This window comes from Apium graveolens, chromosome 7 (assembly GCF_009905375.1).
Source record: "Apium graveolens cultivar Ventura chromosome 7, ASM990537v1, whole genome shotgun sequence".
NCBI lineage: Eukaryota > Viridiplantae > Streptophyta > Magnoliopsida > Apiales > Apiaceae > Apium > Apium graveolens.
Genome location: NC_133653.1, coordinates 257,602,162 through 257,614,996, shown reverse-complemented (window position 1 = coordinate 257,614,996; position 12,835 = coordinate 257,602,162). Strand labels below are relative to the sequence as shown.

The window sequence follows — 12,835 nt, the reverse complement described above, 5'->3', positions numbered from 1 at the left end:
AGTTTAGATTTGGTGACCTTGGTAGAAATCTGTTGGGGCATTGACACAGATTTCATGGCCACACTAGAAGATAAAGAAATAGAGGGGTTGGAAGAAGTAGGAGTTGTAGAAGCAATTACCTCACCTACCTGGGGTGCATTCATGATTGGTAAATATACCAATTGCACACTGCTGTTGAGATCCATTCTCAATAAGTCTGCAAGAACTCTTTTCTCTTGTGCCCAGCACTTGAGTTTATTATTCTCATTGATAATGACTAAACCTTCAGCAACATGGTTAGCCAATAACATAAAGAATCTAGCATAATAGATGTTATTAGGTCTATTAGCTTTGTTACCTAATCTTGTACCTAATTCTAGCATCACATAGTTGCTAAAGTTAAAGTACCTATCAGAAACAAGCATATAGAACATATTAACAAGAGATGAAGTTATGGCATCAAAATTACTAATTTTCCCAGAGAAAACCTTTATGAAGGCATCCCCAAGAAAACTCCATTCTTTCCTAAGGCCTTTTCGTCTAATACCCCCTAAATTAGCAGAGTTAAGAGAGTAACCTATGGAATCTAACATGCTGGATACATCACTATCAGTGTGTGGTGTCATGGCATTGTTCTCAGGTAATTTAAAACATGCTTGTAAGTCATCACAGTTAATACAGTGATTTTTACCTTTGAGAGTGAAGGAGATAGTCATATCCATGGAGTTGAACTCAGCAGTTGTCCAAATCTCCTCAACTACTTCACAGAAAATCGTTGGGGCTTCCAGCATTGCATAGCTAAGTTTACAGTTTTTGATGAAGTCCATCATTTTGTGATAATCTGAGTGGGCTTCATTCTTTTCTACCAGAGCTATGAAATTGTTCTTCTCGTAGATGAACCCAGATTGAGACATAATCTTCACGACTGGTGCCATTGTTGTGAGTAGAAATTGAAGAGAATAACTTGAAGGTTTTGCAGAGAGAAAATGGTAAATGCTTGAAATTCTAAGAAAGCGTAAAGTAATAATGAACAATCAGAAGGGCGTATATGCTTTCAAAGAAAAAAAATAAAAGATTAATCAGTAAATAGGTGTTAGTGAATTTCAGCCGTTTAAGAATAAACTGTAAGTATTCTAATAACTACCTTTAAAACCAATACATACAGATGTATGTATGGTATCAACGGTTAAGAAAATAGAATCAACGGCTGTGAAACACCTCAAACGTCTGATGTGACATTTCAACGGATAATGTAAATTGTCATCCGTTGAAAGGTACTTCAGTTTTATCCGTTGACGGATAAAAGTTCCAGAAATATACTTGTCTTTCAACGGATAATGAATATCCGTTGATAGAGCAATTTTGACTTTCAACGGATAGGGAACATCCGTTGATGAAATAAACTTTGTTAAAAGTCAAATTTGTTCTAGCAACTTATATACTTCAGGCTTCACATCAAATTGCAAAGAAGACATGAATTTTAAGAGTAATTAAGCATACCTAGCTCACTCACCAATCTTGTGAATGTTGATTCATCAAGTGGCTTGGTAAATATGTCAGCAATTTGTTGTTCACTTGGAACAAAATGTAGTTCCACTGTACCATTCATGACATGCTCCCTGATGAAGTGGTACTTAATATCAATGTGCTTGGTCCTTGAGTGCTGCACAGGATTCTCTGTTATGGCTATGGCACTTGTGTTGTCACAAAAGATAGGTATTCTATCAACATGAAGTCCATAATCAAGGAGTTGATTCCTCATCCATAACATTTGAGAACAGCAACTTCCAGCAGCAATGTATTCAGCCTCAGCTGTTGAAGTAGAGACTGAATTTTGCTTTTTGCTAAACCATGATACAAGCTTATTTCCCAGGAATTGGCAGGAGCCTGTTGTACTTTTCCTGTCTATTTTGCAACCTGCATAGTCTGCATCTGAATAACCAATTAGATCAAAGCCAGATTCTCTAGGATACCAAATTCCTAAATTTGGTGTTCCCTTGAGATATCTGAAAATTCTCTTGATAGCAATTAAGTGAGACTCTCTAGGATCAGCTTGAAATCTAGCACACAGACATGTAGCAAACATAATATCTGGTCTGCTAGCAGTTAAATATAAAAGTGAACCAACCATGCCTCTATAACTTGTAATGTCCACAGACCTTTCAGTCTTATTTATTTCAAGTTTGGTGGCAGTGGCCATGGGAGTTTTTGCAGATGAGCATTCCATTAAGTCAAACTTCTTTAAAAGATCATGAATATATTTAGTTTGACTAATGAAAATTCCATTACTAACTTGTTTAATTTGTAAACCAAGAAAATAGGTTAGTTCTCCCATTAGGCTCATTTCATAATTACTTTGCATTAGCTTAGCAAACTTTTTACAAAGTTTATCATCTTTAGAACCAAATATTATGTCATCTACATAAATTTGAACAAGTATACTAGAGCCATTAACATTTCTAAAGAAGAGAGTTTTATCAACAGTACCTCTAGTGAAGTGATTCTCCAAAAGAAATTTTGATAATGTTTCATACCAGGCTCTAGGTGCTTGCTTCAGTCCATAGAGTGCTTTCAACAGATAATACACATAGTCTGGAAAATTTGGATCTTCAAATCCTGGAGGTTGACTTACATAGACTTCTTCCTCTAATTTCCCATTTAGAAATGCACTCTTGACATCCATTTGATAGACTTTGAAATTGGCATGGGCTGCATAGGCTAGAAAGATTCTGATAGCTTCAAGTCTTGCAACAGGAGCATATGTCTCATCAAAATCTATTCCCTCTTGCTGAGAATAGCCTTTAGCAACCAATCTGGCTTTATTCCTTATGATAATGCCATTTTCATCCATCTTATTTCTGAATACCCATTTTGTATCAATAGGACTCTTGTTCTTTGGTTTGGGTACCAGCTTCCAAACTTGGTTTCTCTCAAATTGGTTTAGCTCTTCCTGCATAGCTAATATCCAATCTGGATCCAATAAGGCTTCTTCCACTTTCTTAGGTTCCTCCTTAGATAGAAAACTACTATACAGACATTCATCTTGAGTAGCTTTTCTTGTTTGCACTTTAGATGATGCATCACCAATGATCAGTTCAAAGGGATGATTCTTGGTCCATTTCCTTTGAGGTGGAAGATGAGCTCTAGATGAGGTGGCCTCAGTATTGTCATGATGTGAGACAGAGTGTTGACTTGTTGAAACTCCCCCTGAGTTGTTGGTCCTTTGCAGGGAACTTGGAGTTCTATCAACTAATGATGTAAATTGATTATCAGTTGATGAGCTATTATCAACGGATGCTTCATTAAGTACTTCAACGGATGATGCACAATGTCTTTCAACGGATGCTGAATTTTGTGCATTATCCAGGGGCATGTTTTGAGTCCCTTTTGAAGTGTCATCTCCATCAATCTCTTCTTCACTATCATCACAATATATTTCAATATTGTCAAATTTGAGTCTCTCATATTGTTCCTCATCTGTTAGTCCATCAATCTTTTTATCATCAAACACAACATGCACAGATTCCATAACAATGTTGGTTCTTAGATTGTAGACCCTATAAGATTTTCCAGCTGAATAACCAACAAATATTCCTTCATCAGCCTTTGCATCAAACTTCCCTTTATGGTCAGATTGATTTCTCAGTATAAAACATTTACATCCAAAGACATGAAGAAAGTTTAGAGTTGGTTTTCTTTTCTTGAACAACTGATAAGGAGTCATGCCTTTAGCTTGATTGATCAAAGAAATATTTTGAGTGAAACAGGCACAATTAACAGCTTCAGCCCAAAAATATGTTGGTAACTTTGATTCTTCAAGCATTGTTCTGGCAGCTTCAATTAAAGATCTATTCTTTCTTTCAACTACCCCATTTTGCTGAGGTGTTCTTGGAGCTGAGAACTCATGCATGATTCCATTTTCTTCACAGAACAGCCTTAATGTCAAATTCTTGAACTCAGTTCCATTGTCACTCCTGATGTTTCTTACCTTCAAGTCAGGATGATTATTGACTTGCCTAGTGTGATTGATAATGATTTCACTTGCTTCATCCTTTGATCCAAGAAAATAGACCCATGAGAACTTTGAGAAATCATCTACAATCACTAAGCAATATCTTTTTCTTGCTATTGACAATATATTGACTGGTCCAAACAAATCCATATGTAGCAGCTGTAAAGGTTCATCAATTGTTGTTTCAAGCTTCTTCTGAAATGATGCTTTCCTTTGTTTGCCTTTCTGACAAGCATCACACAGACCATCCCTTGAAAATTCAACAAGAGGAATTCCTCTTACTAAGTCCTTTTTGACTAGATCATTCATTGTCTTGAAATTCAAATGGGATAGCTTCTTGTGCCATAGCCAACTCTCAACTGAACTTGCTTTGCTGAAGAGACAAGTAATGGATTCTGCATCTTTAGAGTTGAAGTCAGCTAAGTACACATTTCCTTTTCTAACTCCAGTTAGAACCACTTTGTTGTCTTTCTTACTAGTGACAACACAGGCTTCAGAATTGAAGGAAACTGTATTCCCTCTATCACATAGTTGACTGATGCTCAGTAAGTTGTGCTTGAGACCATCAACTAATGCAACTTCTTCAATGATGACATTCCTTGTTGAAATCAAGCCATATCCCATAGTAAACCCTTTGCTGTCATCTCCAAAGGTTATGCTTGGGCCAGCTCTCTCTTTAAACTCTGTGAGCAGGGAGAAATCTCCAGTCATGTGTCTTGAACAGCCACTGTCCAAGTACCATAGATTTCTTCTATTTTCCTGCACACCACAAAATCAATCAATTTGATTTTGGTACCCAAGTTTCCTTGGGTCCAATCTTGTTAGCCTTTCTCCTAGACTTCATTCCTCCTGCATCTTTAGACTTAGGTGATTTTGAGTCAACCTTGGTCTTAGATGTGGTTGGTTGAGGTGTAGGGTTAGTCACAATATTATCCAGCACATTTATAGAATTATTAGGCATGGATTGTGCATACATGTTATTCCACATTGGCATATTGTATGGCATTTGAGGCATACTGAATGCAGCAAGATAAGGATTGTTAAAATATGGCATGTTTGCAAAATGTGCATAAGGATTTTGTTGAGACATAACAGGCATAGCATGTAGAGGTGTTACAGACATGTTAGGCATGGAAGAGGGTACAGTTATGGGAGATTTCTTAATAGATTTACAATTAGCAGATAGATGATTAACACTACTACAATGCACACAGCTTTTTCTAGGAGCATACTTATCAGGTGTGTAATTGTTATGTTTGTTAATTCCTACCTTCCCATTTCTGTTGGATTTCCTTTTGGATTCCTTTTTATCCTCAACCATCTTGAGCCTATTATTTAACTGTTCTAAGGTCATGTGCCCTACATTCACCTTTCTGACATCTTTGGATGTGCTTGCTTCTTCTTTGACAAAGTTCTTTGAAGTTGAACCAAACTTTTTGTTGAGTTTCTTTAGATTTTCTCTTTTAGAAACATCTGCCTGTTTTAATTGAGGAACCTTCAACGGATGTTCCTTTTCTTCCTTCAACGGATAACTTTCATCATCCGTTGATTCCACATCCGTTGACAGTCCATCAATTAATTCCAGTTTCTTTTTATTTTTATCCCAGGCATTTTCACAGAATGATTCAATTCCTTGGACTTTGGCAATTTGAGCACTAACATCCCTAATTGTTTTCCAGGCTTTAATCACCTCTTGCTCTTTCTCTAATTGATTGGAAAGTATTTCTACTTTCTTAATAGATTCAGCTAGTTCATTTTCAACAGATACACAATGCAGCTTAGTCTTTTCTAGGTCAATTAACTTATCTTCTAACACAGCATTTCTATTACTTAAAAACAGATTGTTCTCTTTAATCCTACTATTTTCTTTAGCAAGAGATTTAAGAGATACACGCAAATGATACAGTTCAGTAGACATGTCATTAAAAGCATCATTGCACTCTTCTTTAGTAAGCTGTGTTATATCAGTAGTAATTACCTGGTTGCTTGATGAACTAACTTCATTCTCCTCAGAATCAGCCATGAGAGCCAAGTTAACATATTCCATGTCTTCATCCTCTTCTTCTCCATCAGCTGCCCAGTCTCTTTCTTGAGTAATGAAAGCCCTTTCCTTCTGTTTGAGCAGATCAAAATATTTCTTTTTGTAATCTACTTGTTCAAATTTCTTCTTTTCAGAGGTTGGCTTTCTGCACTCACTTGCAAAGTGTCCACTAATACCACAATTAAAACACTTGAACTTGGATTTGTCCACCATGTTCTTATAAGGTTTAGTGGCTCTAGTATTTTTCCTGAACTTCATCTTTGCAAATCTCCTGGACAGAAATGCAAGATGCTCATCAATACTATCAGAGTCATCTTGACTGGAGTTTTCTTCATTTTCAGCAACTTGCTCTTTACCCTTGTCTGATTCTGGATTTCTTACACCATCTTTGGAGCTTGATGTAGATCTCACAGTTTCTCTTCTGCATGCTTTCTCATTTTCAGCTACCAATGCAACTGAACCTCCTTTCTTTCTCCCCCTCTCCAATACCTCATCCTGTTCCAACTCTAGTTCATAAGTCTTCAAGATTCCATATAATCTTTCAAGAGTAAAGTCCTTATAATCTTGAGAGTTTCTTAAGGAAACAGTCATGGGTTTCCATTCCTTTGGTAAGGATCTCAAAAATTTAAGATTTGAATCCTTCACCTGGTACACTCTACCATACAGCTTCAATCCATTCAACAGCTTTTGAAATCTATTGAATGTGTCACTCAAAGATTCATTCTCTTCAAAATGAAAGTATTCATACTGTTGAATGAGAAGCTGCATTTTGTTCTCTTTTACTTGTTCTGTACCTTCACACAGCAGCTGAACTGTGTCCCAAACCTCTTTGGCAGTTGAACAATTTATCACATTATCAAACATATCTTTGTCAAGACCATTAAACAAAATGTTCATAGCCTTCTTATCCTTGTGGACTTCTTCTGTGTCTTCCATTGTCCATTCTGCTCTAGGTTTTGGAATGGATTGACCAACAGCAATTGTGGCCGTAGCAACTGTGGCTACTTTGTGGGGAATGTGAGGACCATTCACAATGCAGTTGACATAACCTTCATCTTGGGAGAGTAGATGAAGGTGCATTTTCACCTTCCAGTGGTGATAACTGTCTTTGTCAAGAACTGGGATCTTTACTCCAATATCCTTCTTACTCATCTTTGTTAGATTCCAAGATCTTTAAACTCTTTGTGTGTCAAGAGCTTGCTCTGATACCAATTGTTATTCCTAGAGGACTAACAATGAGATTTACAGAAGGGGGGTTGAATGTAAATCTCAAAACTTTTTCAAGTTTTGAGAAGTTTAATAAAGCAGTGTGTTCTAGATGAACAGGTGTGTGAATTGCTATTGAGCTAATGCAGACAGATATATATTCAAACACAAAATGTAAAGAACACAACAAGCTTTAAAAACTTTTCTGGTGGATTTGTTGTTCCACCAGAGATGGTGTGTTAGAAAATCTGTGTTCAACAATGTTGATCACAGCTGCATCCTAGTACAAACTAGATGAATTCTCTCTCAAGATATTTCTAAACAGCTCTGGAAAATCCTTCTCTAATTACTAGCTTCTTCTTGGTTTATATATTACCAAGTGTACAAGTGAAAAACAATATTAAAATTACAATAGTAAAATAAGTTTTCCACTTGCTTCTTTTCCTGTTCTCTCAAGTACTTTGTTGACTATTGCATCTTTGTACTAAAGAAGAACGGCTGCTTTTTCTGTTGATCCGGAAATTCGGCTACCACATCTCAGTTTTCTCTATCAACCCATGTGCCTCTGTCTGTAGGTACAACTACCACTTATCAACGGCTAAATAGCAAAACATCCGTTGAAGCTTTCATCCGTTGATGACTTCATCCGTTGAAGGATGTTATCCGTTGAAGCTTTCATCCGTTGATGACTTCATCCGTTGAAGGATGTTATCCGTTGATGCATTTATCCGTTGAAGCTTTAGAGACATCTGTTGAAACTTAGCTTCTCATCCGTTGAAGGTCTTTAAGTCATCCGTTGATACCACTTCATTTATACAAAATTACAAGGCATGAAATATTTACAATTGGCCTTCCTATCTGCATATCATCTAGTAGTCAACATGACTCATAGTTTCTCTCAACTTCTAAGAATTACATTTTTAAATACAGAGACTGAAATATGCTACAATACTAGACTTATTTCTAAGTAAAGCTACACCATCAACGGATAGCCAAAGTGGTCTTATCCGTTGAGGCTTCAGACACTAAATTTCTACTTAAGTGTTTTGTAAAACATATCATCAAACTAATGCACATATATTCCTAACACCTTTTGTTTGAGCAAATCAAAATACTTCTTTTTGTAATCAACTTGCTCAAATTTCTTCTTATCAGAGGTTGGCTTCCTGCACTCATTTGCAAAGTGTCCACTAATGCCACAGTTATAACATTTGAACTTAGATTTGTCCACCATGTTTTTGTTTGACTTAGTGAATTTTGTATTTTTCTTGAATTTCATCTTTGCAAACCTCCTGGACAGAAAAGCCAGATGTTCATCAACATCATCAGAGTCATCTTAACTGGTATTGTCTTCATCCTCAGCTACTTGCTCCTTTCCCTTGCTTGATTCTGATTTGCTTGTGCCAATTTTGAGACTTGGCATTGTCTTTTCCTCATTCATGGTTTCAATCTTCTCATTGTCAGCTACAAGTGCAACTGATCCTCCTTTCCTCTTTCCCTTTTCCAACAGCTCATCTTGCTCCATCTCAAGTTCATAGGTCTTCAAAATTCCATATAATCTTTCAAGTGTGAAGTCCTTATAATCTTGAGAATTTCTTAGAGAAGCAGTTATAGGCTTCCATTCCTTTGGTAGAGACCTCAGAAATTTTAAATTTGAGTCCTTGACTTGGTACACTGCCATACAGCTTCAATCCATTCAACAGTTTCTGAAATTTCTTGAAGGTATCATTCAATGATTCTCCTTCTTCAAAATGAAAATATTCATACTGTTGAATGAGAAGCTGCATTTTGTTTTCTCTAACTTGCTCAGTACCCTCACAGATAAGTTGCACAGTATCCCAAATTTCCTTAGCAGTTTGGCTGTTAATGACATTGTCAAACATATCTTGATCTAGGCCATTAAACAGAATGTTCATGGCTTTCTTGTCCTTGTGAACCTCTTCAATATCTTCAACAGTCCATTCTGCTTTTGGCTTGGGAATAGACTGTCCAACAGCAACTGTTGCAGTAGCAGCTGTGGCCACCTTGTGAGGGATGTGAGGACCATTTTCAATGCAGTTGATGTAGCTTTCATCTTGAGAGAGAAGATGTAAATGCATCTTCATTTTCCAGTGATGATAGTTATCTCTTTCCAGGATTGGAATCTTTACACCAATATCCTTCTTACTCATGATGTTAGCAGAATAGATCTTTAAACTATTTGTATGTTAAGAGCCAGCTCTGATACCAATTATTATTCCCAGTGAACTAACAATGAGATTTACAGAAGGGGGTTGAATGTAAATCTCAAAACTTTTTCAAGTTTTGAGCAGTTTCTAGGCTATGTGTTTTGATGAACAAGTGTGTGTGAATTGCTTTGAGCTAATGCAGACAAATATATATTCAAACACAAATGTAAAGAACACAACAGACTTAAAAACTTTTCTGGTGGATTTGTTGTTCCACCAAAGATGTGTTATTTCATAAAATCTGTGATTCAAAGAATTAAATCACAGTTGCTTCCTAGTACAAACTAGATGATTTTCTCTCTGGATTTTTCTAAACAGCTCTGGAAAATTCACCATCTAATTACTAGCTGCTACTTGGTTTATATATCACCAAGTTTACAAGTGAAGACAAAACTGTAAAATACAATTAAAAGATTCTTCACATGTTTCTTCTTCATTTCTCTATCCAATGCAATTTAGGTTTAGCTGTGAATCTTTGAATACTTCCATGTTTGCACCAGAATGGAAATGCTGTATTTTCTTGATTCCTCCTAGAGGCTGCCACATTCCAGTTTGTCTCTGTCAACCCATGTGCCTTTGTCAGCTTATGAATTGTCACTATCAACTGCTATTGAACTAAGCATCCGTTGAAGCTTTCATCCGTTGATGACTTTATCCGTTGAAGCTTTATCCGTTGAAGCTTTATCTGTTGATGCATTAGCAGTTGAAGCTTTATCTGTTGAAACACTCATCCGTTGATGGATGTTATCCGTTGAAGCTTTAGAGACATCCGTTGAAGCTTTGTTTCTCATCCGTTGAAGGCCCTTAATATCAGTTGATACTACTTCACTTATACAAAATTACAAGGCATTAAATATTTACACTTAGCTCTCCTATTTGCATATCCACTAGTAGTCAACATGACTGATAATTTCCCACAACATCTAAGAATTACAACTTAAATACAGAGAATAAAATGTGCTACAATACTAAACTTATTTCTAAGTAAAGCTACTCCTTCAACGGATAGCCAAAATGGTCTTATCCGTTGAGGCTACAAACACTAGATTTCTATTTAAGTGTTTTGTTTAACTTATCATCAAACTAATACACATATTCCTAACAATCTCCCCTATTTATGTCTACTAGAACTGTAGGCATAAATTTGGGTCGAAGAAGTCGATCTCCGACACCAAGGCGTCATAAAAGGCAAAGAAGTATAAGTTCATCGTTATCAAGAATTGGTGAAAAAAGAGGTGGAGTAAGAGAGGAGGTGAGAAAGAGAGTAAAGTTTTGAACTTTGGGGAGTTGGGGTTGAGTAATGAGGTTATTGGAATTCAGTGTATTGGTTTGCCTGTTTGTGTGGGTTTTTTTAAGGGAAGTAAGAGCAAGTCCAATGCTATCTATGGTGCTATTGCTATATTATAGCACCAAATGCAAAAAAAATCAACTTGGGTGTCATTCTTGAATGCAAATATGTATATATGCATCCTTGATTCTATATTTGAAACCAAGGATGCATATATGCATCCATGTCACATCATCAAACTACTACAAATAAAATGCATGTTATTGTACTTTAAATGAAACTTAGGGGAAAGTGACAAAATTTAGGTAAATATGGAAATATTTGGTTTCAAAAATGCATCTAGCATTGGAGTTGAAGTTTTATTTTAGCATCAAAAGACACTTTTTGATGCCAAATTATAGCAATAGCTATAATTATTTTGTATCTTGCATTGAATTTGCTCTAAGAAAGTGTTAAGGTGATCATCCAAAAATTGGGGTAAAAGTTTTAAAATGAAAATTTGTTAAATTTATATTTATTATCACTTACTTTCATTTCTTTTAAAAATTCGGGAAAACAAATATGAATGTAAGTGAAATTACTTTACACGTCCATCACTTATTTTCCTTCCTAATTAAAATTAGGGAGCCAAAGGGTTAACTTTTCTTGCTCGGGGACCAATTTAATTGCTTCTTTTTGTTTTGTTCTCAGTAGATACATATTCTAACTTAATTTGGACTGATCTACAGAATCTAACTTTATTGCATCTTTTTGTTTTGTTCCTAGTAGCCAGCTCCTAGGAGCAAGCCTTATAAAATTATATGTCTAATGTTTTTGAGTTCATCTACAACATAAGATTTTGAAGAGATCCTTTTACGTGGTACTGGACTACTGGCACACACACATATATGTGCCTTCCATTATAACCTATAATCACAACCAATCAGTGAATACTATTTTCTAGTAGAATATCAAAGTTTTTATAGTGTTACTTGTTGTGTGCGTGTAGTATATACTTGATGATTTAGGAAAAGGTTGTTTACTGCATGTGTATTGTGATATTTATTACCAAATTATATTTAATTATTTTATAATCAAGAAAGAATGATATATGGGAAGAGGGCATATAAGGCAGACAGCTCATATACTTGAACACACATGGTCCTTGTCCTTGTTCATCATGATAAGAGGTCCTGCTGAAATGCTTACTTGGTGCCCCCTCTTCTGAAATCTGAACTGGTAGCCATTTTGGTACGTGGTTGTTATTAGGCGCCAACAGGAGGAAGAGCTTAAACATTTAGAAGAGGAAACTGCAAAGAGACTGGAAGAAGCAATTCGTAAAAAAGTGGAGGAGAAAATGTGTTCTGAAGAAGTTAAGCTAGAAATAGAGAGGAGAATAGAAGAAGGCCGAAGAAAGGCTTTTGATGATGTTGAAGTTCAACTGAAAAATGAAAAAGAAGCAGCTTTTACAGAAGCAAGGAGAAAAGAAGTATGTATATTAATACACAATTTTTCTTTTCCTTTGAACTACAAATTTTTAAATTACTCAATAGAGAATATTGTAGGACTTCTCGCAGAAGGAAATGAATATAATAGAAACATAAAACTGTGCATATATACTTTTGTTTAATGGGAACCATATTTTGCACTTTTACTAGTTTTAGCGTCTCTCTTGTTCTTATTGCTTAGTGTGCCGAACTATTTATTGCTTGAACCTTTCGATTTTGTTTGTTATTTCGTCTTCCGAGTAGTGTATGGTGACCATAACATCATATTTTAGTAACAAGCTAGGAAAGAGAGAGAGGAGTTGGATAAGATGCTTGAGGAAAATCGTAGACGGGTAGAAGAGGCTCAGAGAAGAGAAGCACTGGAGGCACAGCGGAAAGAGGAGGAACGCTATCGTTAGTTAGAGCTTATTCAAAGACAAAAGGAAGAGGCTCTTCGAAGAAAGAAACTTGAAGAAGAGGAAGAACATGTAAATCAAATGAGCTATAGCAACAAAACTCCTATCAAAAATCAAATGTTAAGGAAGTGTATAAATATTACCTGAATGGAAAAGTTAAATTTATTATTATTATTTTTTGACGGAAAGCTGGGAATAT

The 12,835-nt window shown here is 35.9% G+C and overlaps 1 protein-coding gene and 1 pseudogene across 1 annotated transcript in view; both read left to right on the top strand.

Annotated features, from left to right (window-relative positions):
* LOC141671517 (uncharacterized) overlaps nucleotides 1-12,835 on the top strand; it is a 119,956-nt gene that overhangs the window by 104,246 nt on the left and 2,875 nt on the right. The gene's annotated exons all lie outside the window — the stretch shown is intronic.
* LOC141671529 (uncharacterized) lies at nucleotides 10,584-12,783 on the top strand (annotated as a pseudogene).